The sequence below is a fragment of the Apium graveolens genome, chromosome 6 (assembly GCF_009905375.1).
Source record: "Apium graveolens cultivar Ventura chromosome 6, ASM990537v1, whole genome shotgun sequence".
Taxonomy (NCBI): domain Eukaryota; kingdom Viridiplantae; phylum Streptophyta; class Magnoliopsida; order Apiales; family Apiaceae; genus Apium; species Apium graveolens.
Genome location: NC_133652.1, coordinates 5,104,439 through 5,130,342, shown reverse-complemented (window position 1 = coordinate 5,130,342; position 25,904 = coordinate 5,104,439). Strand labels below are relative to the sequence as shown.

At 39.6% G+C, this 25,904-nt stretch overlaps 1 long non-coding RNA gene and 2 other non-coding genes across 11 annotated transcripts; 2 read left to right on the top strand and 1 right to left on the bottom strand.

Annotated features, from left to right (window-relative positions):
• Positions 1–1,105: 1,105 nt before the first annotated feature.
• Positions 1,106–25,709, bottom strand: LOC141664344 (uncharacterized). Of its 9 annotated transcripts, XR_012551971.1 has the most exons (11): positions 25,199–25,709; positions 24,802–24,904; positions 24,354–24,481; positions 24,122–24,187; positions 23,842–23,938; positions 21,015–21,447; positions 20,634–20,814; positions 7,643–7,728; positions 7,392–7,477; positions 6,556–6,637; positions 4,290–4,561 (listed from the first exon to the last, which is right to left on the bottom strand). It is a non-coding gene; the product is annotated as an uncharacterized LOC141664344 (long non-coding RNA). The 9 variants fall into 9 exon arrangements; XR_012551975.1 differs by lacking the exon at positions 7,643–7,728; XR_012551972.1 differs by lacking the exon at positions 21,015–21,447.
• Positions 21,555–21,642, top strand: TRNAL-CAA (transfer RNA leucine (anticodon CAA)). The gene has a single exon. It is a non-coding gene; the product is annotated as a tRNA-Leu (tRNA).
• On the top strand, positions 22,451–22,534 carry TRNAL-CAG (transfer RNA leucine (anticodon CAG)). Its single transcript has one exon. It is a non-coding gene; the product is annotated as a tRNA-Leu (tRNA).
• Positions 25,710–25,904: the final 195 nt, after the last annotated feature.

Genomic DNA, 25,904 nt, shown 5'->3' with positions numbered 1-25,904 from the left:
CCCATATGTATCGTTGCGGCGCCATTTCTAGATCCAACGCTAGCCAAGATTCTTCATGTTTTAATTATTTTCTCCACGAAAAATGTTTAAGTTTACCTCCATATATCCAACACAATCTTGACTCAAAACACATGCTAACCCTCCAATATTATTCATCCTACAGAACTTGTCATTCTTGTCGTAAATGGATTTTGGAACATTATTTGTACCGATGCCAGAGTTGCTCTATTAATATTTGCTTGAAATGTTCGTCATCGGAGCGTGATCTTAATCATGCATCACATAGTCACACGTTAACCTTACTGCCTCTGAAATCATGACGAAGGTAGCGAGGACTTTTCATACTTGTGTAAAACTTGCTTGTTTTGGATACACAAGAGCTGTGCATCTGCACCTATCTTATATTCAGTTTTTTTTACAGTTTTAGTTTGCTTTGGTTCTTATTTTACTTTGAAATTCGACTTAGATCAGGCGAAGATGGGAACATAAATGGAGATGTGGGAGATGTTGATGACCCTAATTTGGTACATTTCCCGGTATCTGACAACAAACCATTAGTGCTGTACCAGTTGATCCAAAAATTTGCAGAGAATTTCAGTTCTTCAACAGACAAGAAATCAGGAAAAGCAGAAAAAATCAGCCATTGCCGCAATGGCCATTCACTCATCCTCTTTGATGATTTTTATAGTAAAGATGTTGTTGAAATCGAAAGTAGTGACCGTATGATATGTGATGGATGCGTGCAGCCTATTCAATCACCACCTGATTCGTTCTACGGATGTCTCGATTGCAACTTCTTTCTCCACACAATTTGTGCTGCGGAGTTACCAAGGGAGTTTCAACACGCATCACATCCACAACACAAGCTCGTCAGATGTGATGATATCAGGAAGCCAAATATTTTCTTCAATTGTGAATTCTGCAAGAACACATGCAACGGAATGTTCTACCGTTGTGATTCATGTAAAATTTACATTGATCTTGTGTGCACTGCAATGCCTACTCAAATCAAGCATGATGCTCATAAGCACAAACTTGAATACAGTGAGCATACATTCCTGTATTGTGCTGGGTGTAAATGGTGTAGTACAAGAAGCTTTAGATGTAAAATATGTGATTATAAAATTGATGCAAGGTGTGTACGAAAACCAGGGAGAATAATGCACAGATGGGATGAACACCAACTTTGTTTGATGTATCCACCGGTAAAAGGTCATCCACACGATTTCAATTGCGAATTTTGCTCTCAGGATATAAATCCAAACATATGGTTTTATCATTGTCGCAAATGTGATACTTGATTCCATGCTGGTTGCCTTGATCAAGATCCTGATCTGCATCAACACAGCCTTAAAATTTACATGGCTGAACGGATTTATACGTGTGGAATGTGCGGTGTTTATGGAAATCCGCGGCTGAGGGGGCCGATTCTTGCATGTGTATCATGTAAATTTTCAGTCTGCAATTACTGTACTGGATTCGTTGAAGATAATAGCTATGATCTCGTTTAGTAGTCAAGTAAACAAATGTATTTTCAAATTTATACTTCTTTTGTCAATGCAACTACTTGTTTGAGTTGCTTCTATTACATAGAACACAATTCAGTTGGATCTGTAATATGAATGATTATACTCTTTGTTCAACTCAGTTTGATGACTGCAAGTTATGACATTTGACAAATTGATCTAAACTTTTTAAATCATTAAATCTTTTTTATTAATTTGTCAATACTTTGACCATTAAATAAAACTGTAGGCTGGTGGTTTCTTATGGCGTAATCACTTAATATGTTATTGAATTTAGTTATTAAATGAAAACAAATTTATCAAGGGCCTGCTTTTCTGTCTTATATTCGAAATTTCTCTGCTCTTCTTCTTCTTTAAACCTTCAAGCCTCTCATCTTCTTATTCATCTGTAATGACACAAACACAACATTCGGAGATTGATCGCTCAAATCTCGATGAAACCAAACCAAATGTATCCGGTATATCTCATTCTCATTTGATTATGCTGTTTTTTGGATTCTTATCCAAAATTGAGGAATCAACACAAGAAGTTGAATTTACATCATCATTATTTGTTTAATGTTTCAAATCTGCATTGTTTTCCCCCTTCTTTTTCTTTCAGTCTTTTGCAGCTGGACTATTCAAAAACAAGAGTCTGGAGAGCTTGTATCTTGATGGGAACTGGTTTGGTGGTGTTGGTGTTGAACACTTGCTATGCCCATTGGGCAGATTTGGTGCTTTGCAAAACCAAGCAAACATAACTCTCAAGTCGGTGTAATGTAAGTTTGCTACTTGTTTGTTTTTTAGACAAAACCATGTGTCAATCATAGTGATATTCCGTCATGAAACCAAACCGTTTTATGTTGCACCGCAGGATTTACTGATCGTTTATCCCTTGCAGCTACTAGAGGGGTTGCAGCCGCAGGGCTCGTTGTCCATCTCAAAAGGAAGCCTTTGGTAAAAATAGGAGATGATTTCCCATGCTTAAGCTTTAGGAACTGTCAGATGTGCTTCCTGGTGCTTGAGCTTTAGAAACTAGGTTGTGATGTTCATACATGTTCAATAACTCATTTGATTATGCTGTTTTCTGGATTCTTATCCAAAATTGAGGAATCAACACAAGAAGTTGAATTTACATCATCATTATTTGTTTAATGTTTCAAATCTGCATTGCTTTCCCCCTTCTTTTTCTTTCAGTCTTTTTTTCTCTTCTCATCTTTCATATTTTTTTTATCGTAACTAACCCGCAGCCGTTACCCTTCGGATGCGTACTGGGTAAACCCTACAAGCTCAGGCTATTACCACGTGAACGAAGATAAACCGCATTTAAGCGACAAGTTCTGGCTCATGAGATATAATCATAAATTCTCTTCCCGGGGATTCTTTCATACTTTTCTCTTGCATAAAGGTCAATTGCAGAATGTAAGATACACATAATATTTCTCTACAATCGTCTTGAAAATCGGCCAGCAAAATAATGTTGGACCAAGATTCTTTTTTTTCAGTTGACACTAGTATTCCAAAAGTTTAATCAATTTGTATTAGTTTGATTAACTCTATATAAATTCTTACTTTGATGGTATATATATGTTTTTTATATTCTTACAACCCAACTTCAATTTTTAATTATTTTAGTACAACTCAAAAGATGGAGCATTCGGCAAAGATATTATATTTCGATTTCAAAATCATAGTATAATTAAAAAAACGGAATTTACCAAAAATATTACTTTTTGTAAAATTATTTGCAATTTTACTAACTTCTTAAAAGATTTGCAAAAATACTATTTTTTTTCTGAAAATATTTACAAAAATACGAAATTGCATAATAGGTTGCAATTTAGTGTAAATTGTGCAACTGTTTTAGGTTGCATTTTATGTTGCATCTTAGTTTGCAAATATGGTTGCAATTACATTCTACGGAACGTACTTTTGCAATTTTTTTTATAATTTCAAGCTGCAAACGTGGTTGCATGTATTTTTGCAAATATTTTTAAAAAGCGATAGTATTTTTGCAAAAATTTTGTAAAAAAAATTGCAAAAGTACGTTCCGTAGAATGTAATTGCAACCATATTTGCAAATTAAGATGCAACATAAAATGCAACCGTTACACAATTTACACTAAATCGCAACCTATTATGCAACTTCGTATTTTTGTAAATATTTTCAGAAAAAAATAGTATTTTTGTAAATCTTTTCAGAACTTAGTAAAATTGCAAATAATTTTACAAAAAGTAATATTTTTGATAAATTCCCTTTTTCTAATTATACTATGATATTGAAATCGAAATATAATATCAGTATAATATCTTTGCCGAATGCTCCATCTTTTGAGTTGTACTAAAATAATTAAAATTTGAAGTTGGGTTGTAAGAATATAAAAAACATATATATACCTTAAAAGTTAGAAAATATACAGAGCTAATCAAACTAATACAAATTGATTAAACTTTTGCAATACTAATGTCTAACTGAAAAAAATATTCTTGGTCCAACATTATTTTGCTGGCCGATTTTCAAGACGATTGTCAGAAATATTATGTGTATTTTACATTCTGCAATTGACCTTTATGCAAGAGAAAAGTATGAAAGAATCCCCGGAAAGAGAATTTATGATTATACCTCATGAGTCACTGTCGCCTAAATGCAGTTTATCTTGGTGCACGTGGTTTGTAGGCTATTGCGTGAACTCGTAGGGTTTACCCAGTGCGCGGCTGCGGGTTACTACGATAAAAAAAATATGAAAGAAGAGAAGCGAAAACAGACCGAAAGAAAAAGAAGGGGGAAAGCAATGCAGATTTGAAACATTAAACAAATAATGATGATGTAAATTCAACTTCTCGTGTTGATTCCTCAATTCGGGAGAAGAATCCGGAAACAGCATGATCAAGTGAGTAACTGGAAATATATGAACATCACAACCTAGTTTCTAAAGCTCAAGGGAAGCACATCTGACAGTTCCTACAGCTTAAGCATGGGAAAGCATCTCCTATTTTTACCAAAGGCTTCCTTTTAAGATGGACAACGAGCCCTGCGGCTGCAACCCCTCTAGTAGCTGCAAGGGACAAACGATCAGTAAATCCTGCGGTGCAACATAAAACGGTTTGGTTTCATGACGGAATATCACTATGATTGACACATGGTTTTTTAGACTATGATTGACACATGGTTTTGTCTAAAAAACAAACAAGTAGCAAACTTACATTAAAGTTGGATGTATCTGACTGGGTTGTGAGGCTTAACAACCTCAATAAATCATTTTTCTTGCAGTGAAAACTTTTATTTTATTAAGAGTACTTATGCAGGCCCAGCAGTCCAAGGCGCAGGGCTTATTAATATGAGGGACTCTGTTAGGATACGTACAAATTAATGTTTAAAATAATTCTGTTTGTCAAGTGTCACTTTACTGTTGAATTAAGAAAGGGTATTTATTTTATGATTGTTATTATATCACACAAAAGTTGATATTACTCAAACTAATAGTTTCTATTTAAACATTTTTTTTATATAATAAAATTTATACCAAAAAATTGGACTATATAAGCAATTGTCAGGATGGCCGAGTGGTTGATGGCGCAGGATGAAGATCCTGTCCTCTGATGAGGGTGTGGGTTCGAATCCCACTCGTGACATTTATTTTTTCCTAATTGCTGCTTCCGACTACAATACTACTGTTAAAAAAAATCATAATAACTTGTATAATATTAGTTGGAAGAAAAAAAAAAGTTAAACTGTGAAGACAAAGAAAGAGTATTTCTTTCATGAATACTATTATATCACACAAAAATATTACTCAAGCTAATAGTTTCTAGTTTAACATTTTCTTTTCTATTTATACATGCTTTTTTATAAATCAAAATTTATACCAAAAAATTGGACTACATAAGTAATTGTCAGGATGGCCGAGTGGTTGATGGCGCAGGACTAAGATCCTGTCCTCGGATGAGGGCGTGGGTTCGAATACCACTCGTTTATTTTTTTCCTAATTGCTTCCAACTACAATACTACTGTTAAAAAAGTTATAAAAACTTGTACAATACTAGTTGGAAGGAATATAATAACTTGTATTTTTTTTTTGTTTTTTGACGAATGTATTATGTTTGTTAGTCTTACCATACAAGTTGAACTGTGAAGACAAAGAAAGGGTATTTCTTTTATGAATGTTATTATATCACACAAAAGTTGATATTACTCAAGCTAATAGTTTCTAGTTTTATATTTTTTTCTATTTAAACATGTTTTTTTTATAAATCAAAATTTATACCCAAAAAATTGGACTACATAAGGACTTGTCAGGATGGTCGAGTGGTCGATGGCACAGGACTAAGATCCTGTCCTCCAATGAGAGCGTGGGTTCGAATCCTTGTCGTGACATTTATTTTTTTAAATTGCTTCCAACTACAATACTACTGTTAAAAATTATAATAACTTGTATAATTTATAATATTAGTTGGAAGGTCAATTTATGTCCACTTGTCCAGTGAGGAGGTACTTATTGTAACAAGTTATAATTAAGGTCTGTTATTGAACTTTAATATTCTTTTCCAATAATTTATCACAATGGTGTGCCTTCAAAACTCACTTGCTAAGTTAAGGTCCCACTTTTCACAGGTTTCACTTAAAATTTATTTTTTTAAATAATTATGTTAGTTAACTTACCTTACAAGTTGAACTGTAAAGACAAAGAAAGGGTATTTGTTTTATGAATGTTATTATATCACAGGAAAGTTGATATTACTTGCACTAATAGTTTCTAGTTTTATACGTAATGAAGGTGTTCTAACAATGGTGTGCCTTCAAAACCCACTTGCCGACATATTTATCTTCATAGTTCATAATGTCTGAGCAATAGAGCAAAAACACAAATTAACATATAAAATAACTTTGTGTTTAAGTTTTAAATTTACAGCTTTAATTTTTTACTATATCACAGAAATTGATATTATCGCTCAAAAACCAATTTAGACAATTTTCTTCCTAGTACAGCTTATATAATCTAAGAGGACACTCGGACATAATTTATAGAAAAGTAATGAGATGTCATATTACCTATTATTCTTCCAGAATGAATAATGATCCAACTCTGGTACCAGAGTGGCATTTAGAAGACGTGAAACGACTGCATCGACACCTGAATGCACCAATACGTAGGTAACCAATCAATGTGTACGGCGGCTAAATTTTGCATTTTTACAACACAATTATAGTCAAACAAAATTTGAAACACTACAGATGTATTAAGACAGAAACTGGGAGTATCGGAAAAACCAAAAATATTTGGGGTGGTAGTATAATATCCGAGGAAACAGAAAAAATCAAAAAGGAATAACAGAATATATATCACATAAATTTAAAAAAATTGACAAGTTTACACACATAAATTTCAAATTTTGTGAAGTCGATTCATTTATATATATATGGAAAAATAAAAATAAATATTCAAAAAGTTAGATATTAGTAAAAACAGTCAGGATGGCCGAGTGGTCCAAGGCGCAGGACTAAGGTTCCTGTCCTCGTACAATGAGGGCGTGGGTTCGAATCCCACTTCTTCTATTTAGTAATTATTGGATTTTGAAAGTAAGGAGGTACTTGTTTTGATCACCTTGTACTATAACACTACTATAAACAAATTGATAATACAGAGTTACAAATGTATCATGGAAGAAATTCTGAGAGTATCCTGAAAGCCAAAGTAGCTGGTTACGGAAGTATGATTTCAGAGGAAACAAGGAAAATAAGGAGAGTCTAAAGGTATCAATATTGTATATAATCTGAAGATCGGACTGCCAAGATCACACCTAATTACTAAGTGACCGGATTTCAACGTTTTTAAAGTTAATATTGTCCTGAAAATTAAACAAAATCTCTATACATTTATATTATACCTTGGTAAAAAACTGTCGGGATGGCCGAGCGGTCCATGGTGATGGTCCTTCGGGGCTAACTCCAGTTTTATTGGCAGGATTATAACCTATACAATACATGGATAAATAAACATTATAAAAAAATAATGATTCTATTATATTCCATGAATTATATTTGGATCAAGCAATTTAGCACATACGAAACATGTCTAGTTTTCAACAAATAAATATATCGAGCAATACGTAAATAAATGTAGTTTAGAAACCTCTACCTTGGCACAAATAGGCACAACGAAGGTTGAGAAGGAAGGGGAGAGTCAACAAGTAAGACGCTCATTGGTTGGCAGCCCACATCAGCCTGATGCACACACCCAGGAAAGCGAGGACTTTTTAATTTTGTATGTGTGTATGTAACATCTATGCATGAATGCATTATGTGTCTTCGAGGACTGTAAATTTAGTCACATAAGTTGTAAATTTAACTTTATAAAGAAGGCAGCATCTATTTTAAAAACTTATCTAAGTTTGTCATTTATCATTTTAATAACCAAGTATAATTATTATAACTTAAAATTTGTTAACTGACAATAGTCAGAATCACCAAGTGTTTTAACTTTTAAGACACCCAATTATAATTAATCTACGTCCTCTGACAAGGGTGCTGATAACTCCTGGTGGCGGGGCTGCTCCTTCGACGCCGTCCTGGACCCTTCGCCGCTGTAGAGGTGTAGCTGTGGTTGGGTTCCTACAAAACAACACCGGAAGGGGGGTTGGAGTCCCGCGGCGCCTCCGGCGTGAGAGTAAGAACTAGCTTTTTGGGAAGATGAGGATGAATATGAATGTACGGTGGCTGTGTGTGTATATGAGTGTGAGAGAGTGATTACCCCCAAAACCTCACCTTCTTGGGCTATTTATAGCCCAAGGATAGGGTTTTAGGGTTGGTACCTTTGAATCGTAGCCATTGGTTCTGGGAGCGGAGGACACCTGGCGGGAGTGGATACTTTACATGTGTCAGTGCGGGACTGGCCGAGGAATGTTTTGAGGATCCTCTGACACGTGCCTTGATTATCCCCATGATTGATGCGTGACAGTTACTCCCATCATGTGCTTTGGCCAGCGTCTCACGTGCTGGGATTACTCAAGGTTGGGGTCGCGGGACTGGACTAGTCAGGACTGTAGTGTTAGGACTAGACTGAGTTGGGAGGCCAGGACTAGTCCTCCCAGGAGCTGTATGGAGTTAGGAGTCTAGGACTAGTCCTTCCAGGAGCTGTATGGAGTTAGGAGCCTAGGAGTAGTCCTCCCAGGAGCTATGTGGAGTTAGGAGCCTAGGAGTAGCCCTCCCAGGAGCTATATGGACTATCATGTGCCCCCCACTCCCTTATGCAGATTTTCTGGATGGGGGAGTGAATTTGGGTATGTTTGTAGAACATGAGTTTTTGATTGTTTTGTTAAAAGAACTTGAGCTTTTCTTGCCCCCCAGTCCGGAGTTCGTTGAATTCAGCGAATCAGGACTAAGGTGGTTGTCTTTATCAGGAGTTAAGCTTTTCTTGCCCCCAAGTCCGGAGTTCGTTGAGTTCAGCGAATCAGGACTAAGGTGGTTGTCTTTAGCAGGAGTTGAGTTTTTCTTGCCCCCAGTCCGGAGTGCGTTGAGTTCGGCGAATCAGGACTAATGTGGTTGTAGCAGGATTTAAGCTTTTCTTGCCCCCAAGTCCGGAGTTCGTTGAGTTCAGCGAATCAGGACTAAGGTGGTTGTCTTTGGCAGGAGTTGAGTTTTTCTTGCCCCCAGTCCGGAGTGCGTTGAGTTCGGCGAATCAGGACTAATGTGGTTGTCTTTGGCAGGAGTTGAGCTTTTCTTGCCCCCAGTCCGGAGTGCTTTGAGTTCAGCGAATCAGGACTAAGGTGGTTTTCCTTAGCAGGAGTTGAGCTTTTCTTGCCCCCAGTCCGGAGTTCGCTGAGTTCGGCGAATCAGGACTAATGTGGTTGTCTTTAGCAGGATTTAAGCTTTTCTTGCCCCCAAGTCCGGAGTTCGTTGTGTTCAGCGAATCAGGACTAAGGTGGTTGTCTTTGGCAGGAGTTGAGTTTTTCTTGCCCCCAGTCCGGAGTGCGTTGAGTTCAGCGAATCAGGACTAAGGTGGTTGTCTTTGGCAGGAATTGAGTTTTTCTTGCCCCCAGTCCGGAGTGCGTTGAGTTCAGCGAATCAGGACTAAGGTGGTTTCTTTGGCAGGAGTTGAGTTTTTCTTGCCCCCAGTCCGGAGTGCGTTGAGTTCAGCGAATCAGGACTAAGGTGGTTGTCTTTGGCAGGAATTGAGTTTTTCTTGCCCCCAGTCCGGAGTGCGTTGAGTTCAGCGAATCAGGACTAAGGTGGTTTTCCTTAGCAGGAGTTGATCTTTTCTTGCCCCCTAGTCCGGAGTGCGTTGAGTGAGAGGATTCCGGACTTGGAAGTTGAAACGGTTTTGGGATTTTTCCCCCCAATTATTTGAATTATTACAGCTGTAAGGATATGGAGAGACGTGCTGTAATAATTACTCTTTAATAATTACTGCTTATGATGGGTGGCTGGGATCGTGCCACGTGGCGTGGATGTCGGATTTTTCACTGCCTCTATAAAAAGAGGGGCTGCCCTCTTTCTTTAGTTTTTACTTTTCTTCATCTTCTCTTCTCAATTTTCTCTCTTTTCTCTGAATTTTTTCCGTCGGGATTTCTTGCTGGTGCGCCGCCATTGTCCGGTCTTCCCCAATTTCTCCGTAATCTCTTCATTTGTAAGTTTCTTACTCTTCTTTTCTCAATTTTAGTTTGCTGTTCGATTGGGTTTTGTGTTTCTGCTATAGTTTTTGTATGATGTTGTGTTTAGTTCTTGTTTTGATTGTCTTGTATATCTGTATATATGTGTGTGTATATATATGTTTTTGTCTATATTTTGGTGTTTGATCCTGTAATGATAGTGTTTCTGGAATTAGGGTTTTCTGTTAGAGTCCGGATTTGGGTACTTAGTCCGGACTAATAAGCTAGGTTTTGCGTTTGTAATGGGTTGTTGTTTTTGGGTTGTTTATATAACAGGCTAGGGTTGTTTGTTTGGGTTCGGGGGTTTCCAGTCTGGAGAGGACGTTTAGTTTTATATTTTGGTTGGGTCTCCGGACTGACTGATTTTGACTTGTAATAAAATTGAATCATAGGGTAGTCCGGACCATGTAGCTTCAAAGATAAATAAACTGTAGGAGTTTTAGACTAACCTTTGTAATTTGTTTTTAGGTTTATGGTCCGGACTAAAGCTCTTGCCAAGGCCTTCATAACTTGTTATCCGGGGCCATCTAGTTCGGATTCTGAGTCTTCTGCTGATTCTGAACGGGTTGAGATGGGGAAGAGGGCTTCCACTTCGGATTCTGAGGCAATAACGAAGCTTACAGTTGCTAAAATATCTTCACGGAAGGTACCCTGTAGTCCGGAGGGTTTGTGGGTGGAGAATCTTGGTTATTTTGTTACTAAGAGTGAGGAGATAGAAAATAGTTTTTATTTTAGGAGCATTAGGTCCGGATATGCTAGGCAGGAGAATGTTGGCCCGGGGCCCTATGATAGGGAAGCTTTTGATAGGAAGTTTGCTAACAGCATAGTGGCTAAGGAGCACTATGAGTTGAAGGATGAGTATTCTGGGCTAGATAATGAAGCCCAGGATTCGGCGGTCCGGGCTGCTTTTCAGTTGGATCGGCGGATTGAGTGGAGGTGGCCGACTCCGGACGAGAGGGCTCATCATAGGCCGGCTGATGGCTTCGTTCCCGTGTGGTTGGAGGATCTCCGGTCTGGATGGAATCCGCACTGGCATTTGTTTCTAAAACATTTGTGCAAATATGTGTACAAGATCTCTCCAATGCAGATAACGCCTAATGGAATAAAGTGGATGACTTGGTTCATTGCCACTTGTAATCAATTTAAAGTTCAGCCCACGTTCAAGCTGTGGCATCACATCTTTCATTTAGTCCGGTCTAGCCAGTTTCCGTTATACGAGCTTCGGTTCCGGGCTCCGGAGTGTGGATACGGTGGCTCTTATAGGCCCGTTATTCAGCAATCTTCGCTGAAGTTTTGGAATGGGGAGTTGATCATGCTCCGGGGTTTGGACTTGCACTATTTACCCCATATAGCTTCGGAAGGAGTCGGGACTCGCTTCCGCAGGGATGTGCTCCGGGGTGACGCTCTCCGGTTAATTTTTGCATTTTGTGAATGTCTGGGTTTCCAGATGACCCGAGACACCTTTATGAATCATAGAACTCTGCATAGGCTGGGCTGTAAGTAGTTTTCTTTCTTGTCCGGACCTTTTAAATGTTTCTTATCTGCTCCCCTTCTTGTTTGCTTCTTGTTTTTGACTTGTGTTTTTTGTTTGTTTCCTGCAGGTTTACCACATTATAATCCGGACATGTCGTCCTCCGCTTACAGTGATGCTCTGAAAGGTTTGGGCAAGGCTTTCAAGTTGCCAAAGAAGAATGCTGTTGGTGGCTCCGGATCGAACGCCTCGGCCGAGGAGGGATCGCAGAGCAATGCCATCCCCAACCCGGAGCCTGAAGTTCATGTGAACCAATCCACTCCGGAGCATAATGTTGAGTTGGATATGGGTAATGAGTTTGACAATCTTGAGGACCTAGGTCCTATTGGGGAGGTTCCGGGTGCTGATTCTGGGCGGAGGAGGAAGAGGCTCCGGACTCTTGGGTCAAAAACTCCTAGGGCTGAAAACTATGAAGCTGGCTCTGGGTCCGGGGCTGGCAAAGGGAAAGCAGTTGATGTGGATAGTCCGGATGAAGATGGTCTGGGGCTGGAGGAGAAGGTGGCTCGCTTCATGGCTGGGATTCCGACTCAACCTCAGTGGAGTAAGATGAATGAGTCCGGATTTGATGCCACAATGAAGGAGTGTTCCCGGCTCTGGGGTCAAGTATTTTCTTTCCGTTCTTGTTTTTTGCCTTGGTTTGCCTTAGAATATAATTCTAAGTTTTTCCATTTTTTGCAGCTTGGCGGGTATATGGCCGGATCAGCTTCTCTGGCCTACAATGAACTTAAAATCTCCCGGAGTACCATTGCAAGGACTCGGAGATTAGTCAGCTCCGGGACCAGATAATTGTGAAAGACAATTCCCTCTCCGGACTGAATAAGCACCTGAATGAGGTAACAATCCGGGCGGAAAATGCTGAAAAGGAGGCTTCCGAATTAAAGTCAGAGTTAGCTGAGCTCGGAAAGCAGATGTCCGCTGTGCGTCCGGAGTCTGAAGTTGTTGCTGAATTTAAAAGGTCCGAGAAGTACGATAGAGCCCTTGCCAATGCTGGTGCTCCGGAGATAGCTCGGTGCTGGTTGATTGCTGAAAAGCATATCAAGACGAATCCGGAGGCTGATTGGGATAGTTTCGTCTCTGAGTTTATCAAAGCCAAGGAAGATATTGAGCTTGGACTAGGTGAACCGGAGCCGTTCGATGGCCCTTGTCCCAGTTTCCTGCCTCCTAATGCTCCGGAGTCCTGATCTATATTTGATTTGTAAAATTGCTACTGATTCAAGACTTGATAATATTTGGTTCTTGTAATATTTTTTTGTACTTTGCTCCGGGCTCGTTTGAGGCCGGTGAATTTGTAATGAATGCTTTCCTTGCTGTTGTTTTAGTCTGTTTCTGTAGTTTGTTTTTGCCTTAGAATATTTTTCCAAGTATAATTTTGCTGGTTAGTTCTGACTAATCCTTTTGTCCGGACTAGTGGCTGCTTTTAGTTAGAAAATTAATTCTAAGTAAAAGTTGGATGCTCTAGTCCTGACTAATGGCTTGTCCGGACTAGTGGTTGCTTTTAGTTAGAAAATTAATTCTAAGTAAAAGTTGATTGCTCTAGTCCTGACTGATAGGTTGTCCGGACTAGTGGATGCTTTTAGTTAGAAAATTAATTCTAAGTAAAAGTTGGATGCTCTAGTCCTGACTAATGGCTTGTCCAGACTAGTGGTTGCTTTTAGTTAGAAAATTAATTCTAAGTAAAAATTGGTTGCTCTAGTCCTGACTGATAGGTTGTCCGGACTAGTGGATGCTTTTAGTTAGAAAATTAATTCTGAGTAAAAGTTGGATGCTCTAGTCCTGACTAATGGCTTGTCCGGACTAGTGGTTGCTTTTAGTTAGAAAATTAATTCTAAGTAAAAGTTGGTTGCTCTAGTCCTGACTGATAGGTTGTCCGGACTAGTGGATGTTTTTAGTTAGAAAATTGATTCTAAGTAAAAGTTGGATGCTCTAGTCCTGACTGATAGGTTGTCCGGACTAGTGGATGTTTTTAGTTAGAAAATTAATTCTAAGTAAAAGTTGGATGCTCTAGTCCTGACTAATGGCTTGTCCGGACTAGTGGTTGCTTTTAGTTAGAAAATTAATTCTAAGTAAAAGTTGGTTGCTCTAGTCCTGACTGATAGGTTGTCCGGACTAGTGGATGCTTTTAGTTAGAAAATTAATTCTAAGTAAAAGTTGGATGCTCTAGTCCTGACTAATGGCTTGTCCGGACTAGTGGTTGCTTTTAGTTAGAAAATTAATTCTAAGTAAAAGTTGGTTGCTCTAGTCCTGACTGATAGGTTGTCCGGACTAGTGGATGTTTTTAGTTAGAAAATTGATTCTAAGTAAAAGTTGGATGCTCTAGTCCTGACTGATAGGTTGTCCGGACTAGTGGATGTTTTTAGAAAATTAATTCTAAGTAAAAGTTGGATGCTCTAGTCCTGACTAATGGCTTGTCCGGACTAGTGGTTGCTTTTAGTTAGAAAATTAATTCTAAGTAAAAGTTGGTTGCTCTAGTCCTGACTGATAGGTTGTCCGGACTAGTGGATGTTTTTAGTTAGAAAATTAATTCTAAGTAAAAGTTGGATGCTCTAGTCCTGACTAATGGCTTGTCCGGACTAGTGGTTGCTTTTAGTTAGAAAATTAATTCTAAGTAAAATTTGGTTGCTCTAGTCCTGACTAATGGCTCATCCGGACTAGTGGTGGATTTCTAAAAATATGCAAGTTAAAGAGAAAGCTTTTCATTGATCATTCATACAATATAGAATGAGAAACATTTTGGTTGGTTGCCAATATTGTCTACAAGTGTTTTGGTTGCTTTGTTTGCTTTACTACTGATAGAATTTCCTTAGCCTTAGTCCATGCCAAGTGTTTGGGACTTCTGAGGCATCCATGTTCAGGAGCTTGTATGTTCCTGGCCTGAGGACTTCTTTGATCTTGTATGGTCCTTACCATTTGGGCATTAACTTTCCGGTGTTTGTGGGGTCTGATGCTTCAGTGTCTCTAAGGACTAGGTCTCCAACTTGGAAGTTTTTGACTCTTGACTTCTTACTGAAATGCTCTCTTGTTTTCTCCTTGTATTTCTCCATTCTTTCCACAGCTTGGTCCCGGACCTCATCAATTAGTTCCATGTTTGTTTTGAGTCCTTCTTCATTTGCTTCTTCTTCGAAGTGTATTGCTCTGTGGGAAGGAGAGCCCACTTCAATGGGCAGCATTACTTCTGTTCCATAAGCTAGTTTGAATGGAGTTTCTCCCGTGCTTGTCCTTGGGCTTGTCCTGTAGGACCAAAGTACGCTTTGTAGTTCTTCTGGCCACTTGCTTTTGCTTTCTTTGAGTCTTTTCTCGATACCTCGGAGTAGGATTCTGTTGGTTACTTCTACTTGGCCATTTCCTTGGGGATATGCCACTGATGATTTTTTGTGCTTGATCCCGCGCTCTTGGAGGTAAGACTCGAACTCTGATCCGATGAATTGGGGCCCATTGTCTGATACTAGGACTCGTGGTATCCCGAATCTCATCAAAATGTTGTCCATAAACTTTATGCAGTCTTGCTGATTGATTGTCCTCATTGCTTTTGCTTCAATCCATTTTGTCATGTAATCAATAGTGAGTAGTAGGTACCTGAGGTCTCCTTTTGCTCGAGGGAAGGGTCCCATGATATCAATACCCCAAACAGCGAAGGGGATAGGTGACAGGACTGAGGATGGTAGGACTGGGCTTATCCGGGACACATTGCTGAAGAGCTGGCACTCCTTGCACTTCTTGACGAATTCTATTGCATCCTGATGAATTGTTGGCCAGTAGTAACCTTGTCTTACGATCTTATGAGCTAGGGCTTTGGCAGACATGTGGTCACCGCATATTCCTTCATGTACTTCTGTCAAGCAGTACTTTGCTTCTTCTGGGCCGATGCACTTCAGGATTGGAGATGAGAAGGTCCTGCGGTAGAGTACTCCTTCTTCGAGGAAGAACTTGGCTGCTTTTGCTTTCAATCTTTGAGCTTTTCCTTTATCTTATGGGAGCTCCCCTTTGTCCAAGTAGTTTATGAATGGAGTCATCCAATTTTGGGTGCTTTCTATTTCCAAGACCTCTCCGGAGTCAATGGATGGTCTGTGGAGTTCTTCGAAGTAGACTGAGCAGTCCAGATCTGATGAATTCCGGACTAATTTGGATAGGATATCCGCTTCTTCATTTTCTTCTCGGCATATCTGGAGGACTTGGTGGTTTGGGATTGAGGCTAAGTAGCTCTGAACCAGCGCTTGGTACTTCGCCAGAATAGGGTCCTTCGCTATGTATTCTCCGTTTGTTTGCTTGACCACTATCTGGGAGTCGCTGTAGATTTTTAAGTTCTGGACCCTTAGAGTCCGGGAGAGCTTTAGTCCTGCGATCAACGCCTCATATTCTGCTTGATTGTTTGTTGCTGGGAAGCTGAATGATATAGTTGTCTGAATCTTAAATCCTTCTGGGCTCCTGAGTATGAGTCCGGCTCCTTACCTCTCGGTTGTTGAAGAACCATCTACCTTTAAGGTCCAGGCTCCCAGACTAATTTCCTTTTTTGGCTCCTGATCCGTGTCCATTGTCTCTTGGTCTTCTTCCGGGAAGTTGCATTCGATTATGAGATCTGCAAGAGCTTGAGCTTTGATTGCAGTCCTGGGAATGAAGCTTAGGTTGAACTGGCTCAATTCCACAGCCCAATTAACGAGTCTTCCCGAGATATCTGGCTTGTGGAGTATTTTCCTTAGTGGTTGATTTGTCACTACTCTGATCTCCCTCCCTTGGAAGTAGTGTCTGAGTTTCCTTGATGTTGTAACCAAAGCAAAGGCAAACTTTTCCAATCTTGGGTATCTTGTTTCTGCATCTTTTAAGACCTGGCTTACATAGTAGACTGGTTGCTGTGTTCCATTCTCTTCCCTGATTAGGGCAGCTCCTACGGCTTGTGCTCCTGCTGACAAGTATAAGTAGAGAGGCTCTTCTGGCTCAGCTTTAGTTAGGACTGGTGGGTGAGAGAGGTAGGATTTGATTTCCTCGAATGCTTTCTGGCACTCTGGGCTCCAGTTTACCTCTTTCTTGTTGGTTACTCCTTTGAGTAAATCAAAGAAAGGTAAGCACCTCTCTGCTAGTCTTGAGACAAATCTCCTGAGTGCTGCTAGTGATCCTGCTAGTTTCTGCACATCTTTTTGGGTCCTGGGAGCTCTCATCTCCTGGATTGCTTTTATTTTCTCCGGATTGGCTTCTATACCTCTGTTGCTGATCATGAATCCTAGGAACTTTCCTGCTCCTACTCCGAAGGTGCATTTCTCCGGGTTTAGCTTGAGTTGGTTCTTCCTCAGATTTTCAAAGCACTCTTTCAGATCTTCCACGTGCCCTGGTATAGTTGTTGATTTAGAAATCATGTCATCGACATAGCATTCCAAGTTTCTCCCAATCTGGGACTTGAATATCTTGTTCATGGCTCTTTGGTAAGTGGATCCTGCGCTAGTAAGCCCGAAGGGTAGCATCACATAAGCGTATACTGCTCTGTGAGTTATGAATGCTGTCTTAGGGATGTCCTTCGGGTTCATCTTTATCTGGTTGTATCCGGAGAAAGCATCCATGAAACTTAGCATTACATGTCCTGAGGTGGCATCTATCAGTTGATCAATGTTTGGAAGAGGATACGGGTCCTTCGGGCATGCATCATTTAGGTCAGTGTAGTCCACACACATTCTCCATTTGCCGTTGGACTTCTTAACCATGACCACATTAGCTAGCCACTCCGGATATTTGATTTCTTTGATGATTCCTGCTTTGAGTAGCTTTTCTACTTCTTCGTCAATGGCTCTCTGCCTCTCCGGAGCAAAGTTTCTTCTCTTTTGTTTTACTGGTTTTCTGTTGGGGTTGACATCCAAGCTGTGCATTGCTATGGACTCATGTAGTCCTGGCATGTCCCTTGGACTCCAGGCAAAAACATCTTTATACCCCCGGAGCAGGGATACTAATCTCTCCTTGAAGGACTCCTCGAGTCCTGACCCAATCCTCACTTTTTTGCTTGAATTGGTTTCATCTACTTCGACTTCTTCTGTTTCGACTGCTGCTTCAATTTTTGCTTGTTCTTTGTTTGAGATCATTTGATGAATCCGGGCTTCAGAGTTCATCTTTAGATAGTTGTTTGCTTTTTCAGGTTCTTCGGTTGCTTGCATGGTAGGACGAGGTTGGTCTAGGACTCGATTTGTCTTGTCCACTACCATGACTTGGTTGCTTGCCAGTTCTTCTGGACTTGTTTTGCTTGCTTCTTCCCTTGTCCGGGGTCGGTGCTTCTTCGTGCTTTGTTGCTTGCGAAGGACCGTAGCCTTCCTCTTGTTATCTTGATGGGTTTCTGCCATAACTAACCCCTGGTTGTAGCATTTTCAGCAACTCCGTAATCTCCTTTAATCTCCCCGACTCCCGTCGGGGTTGGGAACTTAATCTTGAGATGGGAGATTGAAGTTATTGCTTGCATCATGGTTAGAGTTGATCTGCCAATAATTCCGTTGTATGAGGAAGGAGCGTTGATCACATAAAACTTGATGACATGAGTCACTTGGTTAGGAGCAGATCCAAAGATGACTGGCAGATACAAAGTTCCTTGGATCGGGACTAAGTTGTGGCCGAAACCATAGAGTGGGTCTTCTCGACATTCATTTGAGCGGACGTTCCCTAACTGCATTCTATCCACTGTGTGCTTGAAGATGATATTTACTGAAGAGCCATTGTCTATGAGCATTCTTCTTACTTCATTATCGAAAATGTCTAGAGTGATAACCAAAGTTGCATTGTGATGAGGGTTGACTCCTTCATAGTCCTTGCTGCTGAAGGATATCACCAGGTCTGGGAGTGATTGGATTGAAAGTACTTCTTCTCCGAAGTCCGGGTTCCGGGGTGGGGAGTAGGATCCGCCTAGGACCACATTGACTACATTCTTTCCTTTCTTCTGCGCTTCCCCTCTGCTGTTGTCCCGAACTAAGTACTTGTTCATATTTCCCTTTTTCACTTGGTCTTCAATGAAGTACTTGAGTGATAAGCAATTCTCGGTCTTGTGGCCATGGGTCTCGTGATAATCACACTGCCTATTGTAGGGCCTGCTCTCCGGAGGAGTTTGCATTGGCTTCGGAGGATAATAGAAAGGCTTGTCTTTGACTTCTTTCAAGATTTCCTCCCGGGTCGTGTTGAGAGGAGTCCAGTCCGGCTCCTGCTTCGGCTCCCGAGATTGCTTCACGGGTCCTGGGTCGCTGTTCGACTCCTGCTTAGGACCAAGTCTTTGGAAAACCGGGTTTGCTTGTCTTTCTTGGCTTTGGTTGCTTTGCTTGAATTTCTTGTCCTGATGGTAACCCCCTTTCGGTCGGTTATCAGTGTTTTTACTCCTAGACCCTCCATTTCGGGTCATTCTCATTGCCTGGAGCACATCTGTTTCCTTAATGAATCTGGCAGCCATGGAATAAGCTGCTGCCAGACTTTGCGGCTCCTTATTGATCAGCTCCACAATATACCTTTCGTTGTGCTCTGGGTCCAGGTTTCTTCTAAAGATGCTTAAAGCTTCCCTCTCATCCAGATTTGAAACTTTATTGATTGCTTCCTGGAACCGGCGCATGTATGCAGAGAGGGACTCATTGTCGTGCTGCCGGATCGTTTCCAGGTGACACATGTGCATTTCGTGCGTTTTGTTCGCCCGAAATCTCCTAAGGAAAGAGGCTCGAAATTCCTTCCAGGAGTGGATGCTGCGGGAGGGGATTCTGCTGAACCATCTCTGGGCCCCTCCCTTAAGGGTTGAAGTAAAGAACCTTGATTTCGTCAAGTCATTGTAGTAGTATATCTGCGCTATCTGCTCAAAGTAGTTCAAGTGCTCCTCCGGGTCTCCTAGACCATCAAAGGAGTCAAAGTTGTAATGCTTCAAGTTCCGCTGCCGGGGATAGCTTCTAAGGAGTGGCTGAAAGGAGTGAGTGTTTCTCCAATCTCCACTCCTGATTCTCTGTCCATCTTCCTCTGCAATTCATAGATCATGTCTTTTAGGTCCTTCTGCTTCTCTTCTTCTTCATCATCAGAAATCAGCTCCGGAGTAGGGTCTCTCCGAGTTCTTTTGCTCCTAGACTTGGTCAACAGCTTCTCTTCTTCTAATTGCATTCTCTTTTGGATCTTTAGCTCGAGCTTTGCTTCTTCTTCTTTCCTGATTTGCTCCCGGACTTCTTCCAACTTTCTCTGTTTAGCAGCTTCTGCTTCTTTTTTGCCTTGATCTTTTTTGCTTTTCTTCCCCTTGGCTCCAATGCGGTCGAACACAGACCTCTTTGATTGCTGGGAGTCCCCGGATTCCTCCGGCTCCTCCTCTAGTTCTGCCTCTTCTTGGAGGCGGGTCTGCTCCTGTCTGTATAGTCTAATTGCTTCTGCTAGTTCATCACTCGTGAGGTTAGCCATGTGCTCTTCGGCTACCGGGACATTTGTGTACTTGTACTGATTGAGCTCTATGAGGGTCCTGGCATCCCTTGTGTTTACAATTCTCTCCATTACGGGAGTGTGTAGTGGTTGCTCCTGGAATGTTTCTCTCTCGGCTCCTGGGTCAAGAGCCTGGGAGTGGTCCGGCTCCTGGACCTCAGCACTAGCAGATGGCCTCCCAGAGGTATTCTTTCCTGGTCTTGCCATTTCTCAACAATACCAACAACAAATAACAACAATACGGCACAGAGAATACCGGTCTAAGGTTGCTTTATGAAATTTGCAGAAACTACCCAAAATAACAACAAATACTAACAAATAGCTTCCTGGGAGCAGTTCAAACGATTTTATGGGACTATTCAACGATGAAGTACAACGCAAATGTTATATTCAAACTAGAACAATAACGATTAAAACTAACGATAGCTCACACGAACGTGGCTTAATCAACAAAACGGGCTCACACAAACGTGGCCTAAAGTAACGAGCGCATACAAACGTGATCGACATAAACAACATTCATGCTTACGGAAAGGGTTGGTTGCTTGAGTTCTTACAAGTTTGAATAAATGGACTCTTTGAAGAGTTTGTTGATGAAGGTGAATCCAGGGGCACCGAGACCCAAGGATGGAGAGCCCCTCCTTCTAGCGCCAAATGATAACTCCTGGTGGCGGGGCTGCTCCTTCGACGCCGTCCTGGACCCTTCGCCGCTGTAGAGGTGTAGCTGTGGTTGGGTTCCTACAAAACAACACCGGAAGGGGGCTTAGAGTCCCGCGGCGCCTCTGGCGTGAGAGTAAGAACTAGCTTTTTGGGAAGATGAGGATGAATATGAATGTACGGTGGCTGTGTGTGTATATGAGTGTGAGAGAGTGATTACCCCCAAAACCTCACCTTCTTGGGCTATTTATAGCCCAAGGATAGGGTTTTAGGGTTGGTACCTTTGAATCGTAGCCATTGGTTCTGGGAGCGGAGGACACCTGGCGGGAGTGGATACTTTACATGTGTCAGTGCGGGACTGGCCGAGGAATGTTTTGAGGATCCTCTGACACGTGCCTTGATTATCCCCATGATTGATGCGTGACAGTTACTCCCATCATGTGCTTTGGCCAGCGTCTCACGTGCTGGGATTACTCAAGGTTGGGGTCGCGGGACTGGACTAGTCAGGACTGTAGTGTTAAGACTAGACTGAGTTGGGAGGCCAGGACTAGTCCTCCCAGGAGCTGTATGGAGTTAGGAGTCTAGGACTAGTCCTTCCAGGAGCTGTATGGAGTTAGGAGCCTAGGAGTAGTCCTCCCAGGAGCTATGTGGAGTTAGGAGCCTAGGAGTAACCCTCCCAGGAGCTATATGGACTATCAGGTGCAGCTTCAAATCCTACTTCGGACAGTTTATAATACTAGCGTTAACAGTTTTTAGTTTTAAAATTTTGTCATCCTTATAAACTAAAATTTGTACCAAAAAAAATTAACTTGTTAACAATAGTCAGAATGGCCGAGTGGTCCAAGGCGCGGGACTCAAGTTCCTCTCCTCATGTAAATGAGGGTGTGGGTTCGAATCCCACTTCTGACATTTATTTGTACTAATTGCTTCCGACTCCAATAATATTATATTTAAGATTATCATGTATAATAGTAGTTTGAAGGTAAATTTATGTCCGACTGTTTAGTACCCGTAAATTTTGAAAAGCAAGGAGGTACGAATTGTAATAATTTGATATTAAGGTTTGTTGCTGAACTTGAAACTTAATAATCTGTTAATTTAATATCACTCTGTAAATATAGTCTTTAATATTCCTTTTATGATAATTTAATATTACTCTGTAAACATAGATTTTTTTTCACCAAATAAACACATTGAGCAATATGAAAAATAAATTTATTCTAGAAACCTAACCTTGTGCACCTATAGGGATAACGAAGGTTGAGAAGGAAAGGGGAGAGTCAAAAAGTAAGAGGCTCAATTGTTGGCAACCCATATCAGACAGACACACACCCACGATACTGAATGTAGAATCTGTACATGCATGCATTATGTGTCTTGGAGGACAGTAAATTTAGTGACACAAGCTTTAAATAAAACTTTACAAGTAAGGAGGCATCTATTTTAAATCTTAATTAAGTTTGTCATTCATCGTTTTTTATGACTATGAAGTTGTAAACTAAATCTAACATTTGTTAACAACTGACAATAGTCTGAATTACTGAGTATCATACACAGACCAATTATAATTTTCATCCTCTAACAAGGGTGTGGCTTCAAATCCCACTTCGGACAGTTGGATATTACTCACGTTAAGAGTTTCTAGATATAGTTTTTCGTCATTTGTCATTTCTATACATTCAAATTTATACTAGAAATTTTAAACTTGTTAACAACAGTCAGGATGGCCGAGTGGTCCAAGGTGCAGGACTCAGGTTTCTGTCCTCATATGATGGCGTGGGTTCGAATCCCACTTCTGACATTTATTCTTCCAGATTGCTTAATTTTGAATAGTAAGGAGGTCTTATTCCAGCTTATTAATAAGGTTTGTTATTTAAGCTGAATCTTAATAGTATGTTAAATTGTTAATTTAATATTAATCTGTACATAAAATCTTTAATATTCTTTTTTGCCAATTTATTTAAATAAAAAGAATAAATTACTTAATTTTCTGATGGTGGTATTATATCATGGGAAACAACAAGAACCGAAAAGGCATCACACAATTTATCATATATATCTTTTTTGAAGGAATATATAATACATATCTGAACACCAGATCGCCAAAATCACACCTAAAAATAGATTTCACACGAGTTTAAGTTTTTTGAAGTTAATATATCCATTTTAAACAAAAAATTGAAAAAAATATATTTAAAAATTATACTTAAACAAAAGTCAGGATGGCTGAGTAGTCTAAGGTGCCAGGGTAAGGTTCTGGTCCTCCGGGGAGTGGGTTCGAATCCCACTCCTGACATTTCTTTTTTGATATGAACTACCAACCGTTTTATTGGATGGTTTTTATAACCCCTGCAATATATGGATACATATATACACACACACACATATTTTTTATTTATACACACACATACATGTTTTTAAACAATTTCATTTAATGTTTCTAAAAAACTCCATGAGTTATAATTTGGATCAAGATTTTTGATATATGCTAAAACATAGGTAATTTTCACAAAATAAACACATTGAACAATATGAAAAATAAATGTTATCTTAGAAACCTAGACCTTGTGCACCTATAGGGTCAAAGAAGGTTAAGACGAATAAATTAATTGAGTTTGTTATTTCACTTGAAAATACCTAAAACTCCCACTACATGTATTTTCAAATTTCTCTTTTATCATTTATTATTATTATTAGGACATTACTTTGAAGTTTCACATACAACCTATTACTTACTAACAATTCACAAGAGTCTGGATGACGAGTGGTGCAAGGCACCCGATTAAAGTTTTGGTCCTTTAACGAGGGTGTGGCTTCATATCCCACTCCAAACAGTAAATTTATAGCATAAGTAATGAGGGTCAAATAACCAACTTACCTTCCACAATGAATAATTATAAAAACTCAGTTACGAGATTGGCATTTAAAATACGTGAAACTACTGCATTATTACATAATTTAATCTATCAGTCATTCAGCCTGTTAAGAAACCTCAGAAAACAATTTAGCTTCCCACAATAAAGGGGAGTAAGACCATCACAGATATATGTTAAGTCAGATATCTTCAACAATGGTAGCAAATCGGAAGAAAAAAAATGCTGAACTTACTTTGCTTCTTAGTTTATTTAGCCCTCCACTTGGCTTAATACGTAGGTAACAATTGACAATTTGTGGCGTACAGCAACCCAATTTTCCATGTCGTACTCTAACACAATCATAGTCAAATTAATAACAGAGAGCTACAGATATATTGTGGCAGAAATATTAGAAAGTGTTCCAAAGACCAAAAAAGCTTGTGATGGTAATATAAAATCAATGGAAACAAGGGGAATCTAAAAGGTATCACGCAATTTATCTATATTTACACATCGGATTAACAAGTTCGTACCTTGTATCAGGTTCTTGCAATTGTGCAGGTTGAAACTCACTAAAGCGATAACAACAAAGGCAGAACCTGGAATCAGAGCAAATAAAAAGATTTGTTTAAGCGGCAAAAAGTCAAACCAGAGCAACTTTGAAAACAAGAACAAGACCATCAAGAATTCCACCAACATACTACATCAAAACTAACATGACTAAGACTAAAATTAATGGATAATGTGACAGGCGGGAATACTTACAGAGCTAGAGGCAAAGAGAACAAAGGCAGAACCTGGAATCAGAGCTAAACACCCCGCGCAGCCCAGGGTTGTGGATATGCAAAACAACTTTGAACACAAGAACAACTATCAAGAAATCCACCAACATACTGCATCAATAAGAACAATAAACTAGAATTACAATTGATGTATAATGTGAAGGTGATGTGCCTAAAGCGCATTCAACATCATCAACAAACAGAAAAAAAAAACCGTTCTTCTAATATGAATTGTGTTCTCTTTTATCCAAAGAATGTGTAATTTTGTAGAAAAAGAGACATCACGCACAGAGGAAGGACGTCATATAATCTAATAAGAATAACAACACACTACAAGAAAACATAAAATTTAGCTAAGATGTAGCCACGAATAATTCTTTAAATGCGAATATTGAAAATTATTGAGTAAATTACAAGTACAAGCAACAGACCTTTCGACCAAAACGCATGCGCCAGGTCTCTTCCACTACATTTTTAGGCTGTACTTAAAGAACTCAGACTTCGACATATCCACCGTACGTGCAGAGCTCAATTCTAAACACAAGCAAAATTTCATCTTTATAAGAACGTCGCGGTTAAGCTACACCAATAAGCAAATGGATACCCAAATCAACAACACGTAGATAGATTACATTCAGTACAGTGTTCTAATCAAACATTTTTGTCATTTTACTAATGTAATATTGCTAAAATCAATAAAAAAATCAAGATTATAAACCAAGGCATCTAAAAATCAAAACTTGGCAAAAGATATCATTTCAGTAGATCAAATTGAGCTTGAAATAAAAATTAAGAACCAGAATTATAAAGACAAAGAATAAAGATTACCGGTTTAAAAATGGGCTGGTGATCATAAGGGATTATAATCAACCCTAAAGCCGAAACAAAGAAATTAAACCAACAACACCCATGATTAAATCCAGTTTATAATTAGCTCAGATGAAAAACCACAATTAAATCTTCAATACTAATAAAAATGGTTTTTTTTGGGTTCTAGTGTGGAGAGATTTTACAAAACAAGATGATAATTCACAGGCAGATTCATTGTATCGAGACTCTCTCTCTCTCTCCCCCGCCCTCTTCACTCTCCATCTCTCTTCCTCTCTCTCCACCCTCTCTCTTCCTCTCTCTCCACCCTCTCTCTTCCTCTCTCTCCACCCTCTCTCTCTCCTCCCTCTTCACTCTCTCTCTATATCTCTCTCGCTCTCTCTCTCTCGACTACTCTCTCTGTCCCCGTGCAAAAATCTAGATGGTAAGTGTACAACAACTACTGAAGTACTAAGAGCAAGTGCAGTGGACAAGCCCAAGTCCACTGCCATTTTCTCCTTTCTGAAGTCAAGCAAAACATGGGCTTGGTAAGTTAAGCAACTTTTTATAGGTCCTATTTAATTATTATTTAATAAGTTTTATATAATTTTTAATTTGTAAATAATTAAGATATATATATATATATATTAATTTAAATGATAAAATTTAATTAATTATTAATTAATTATTATCTAATCAGTTTTATATAATTTTTAATTTGTAATAT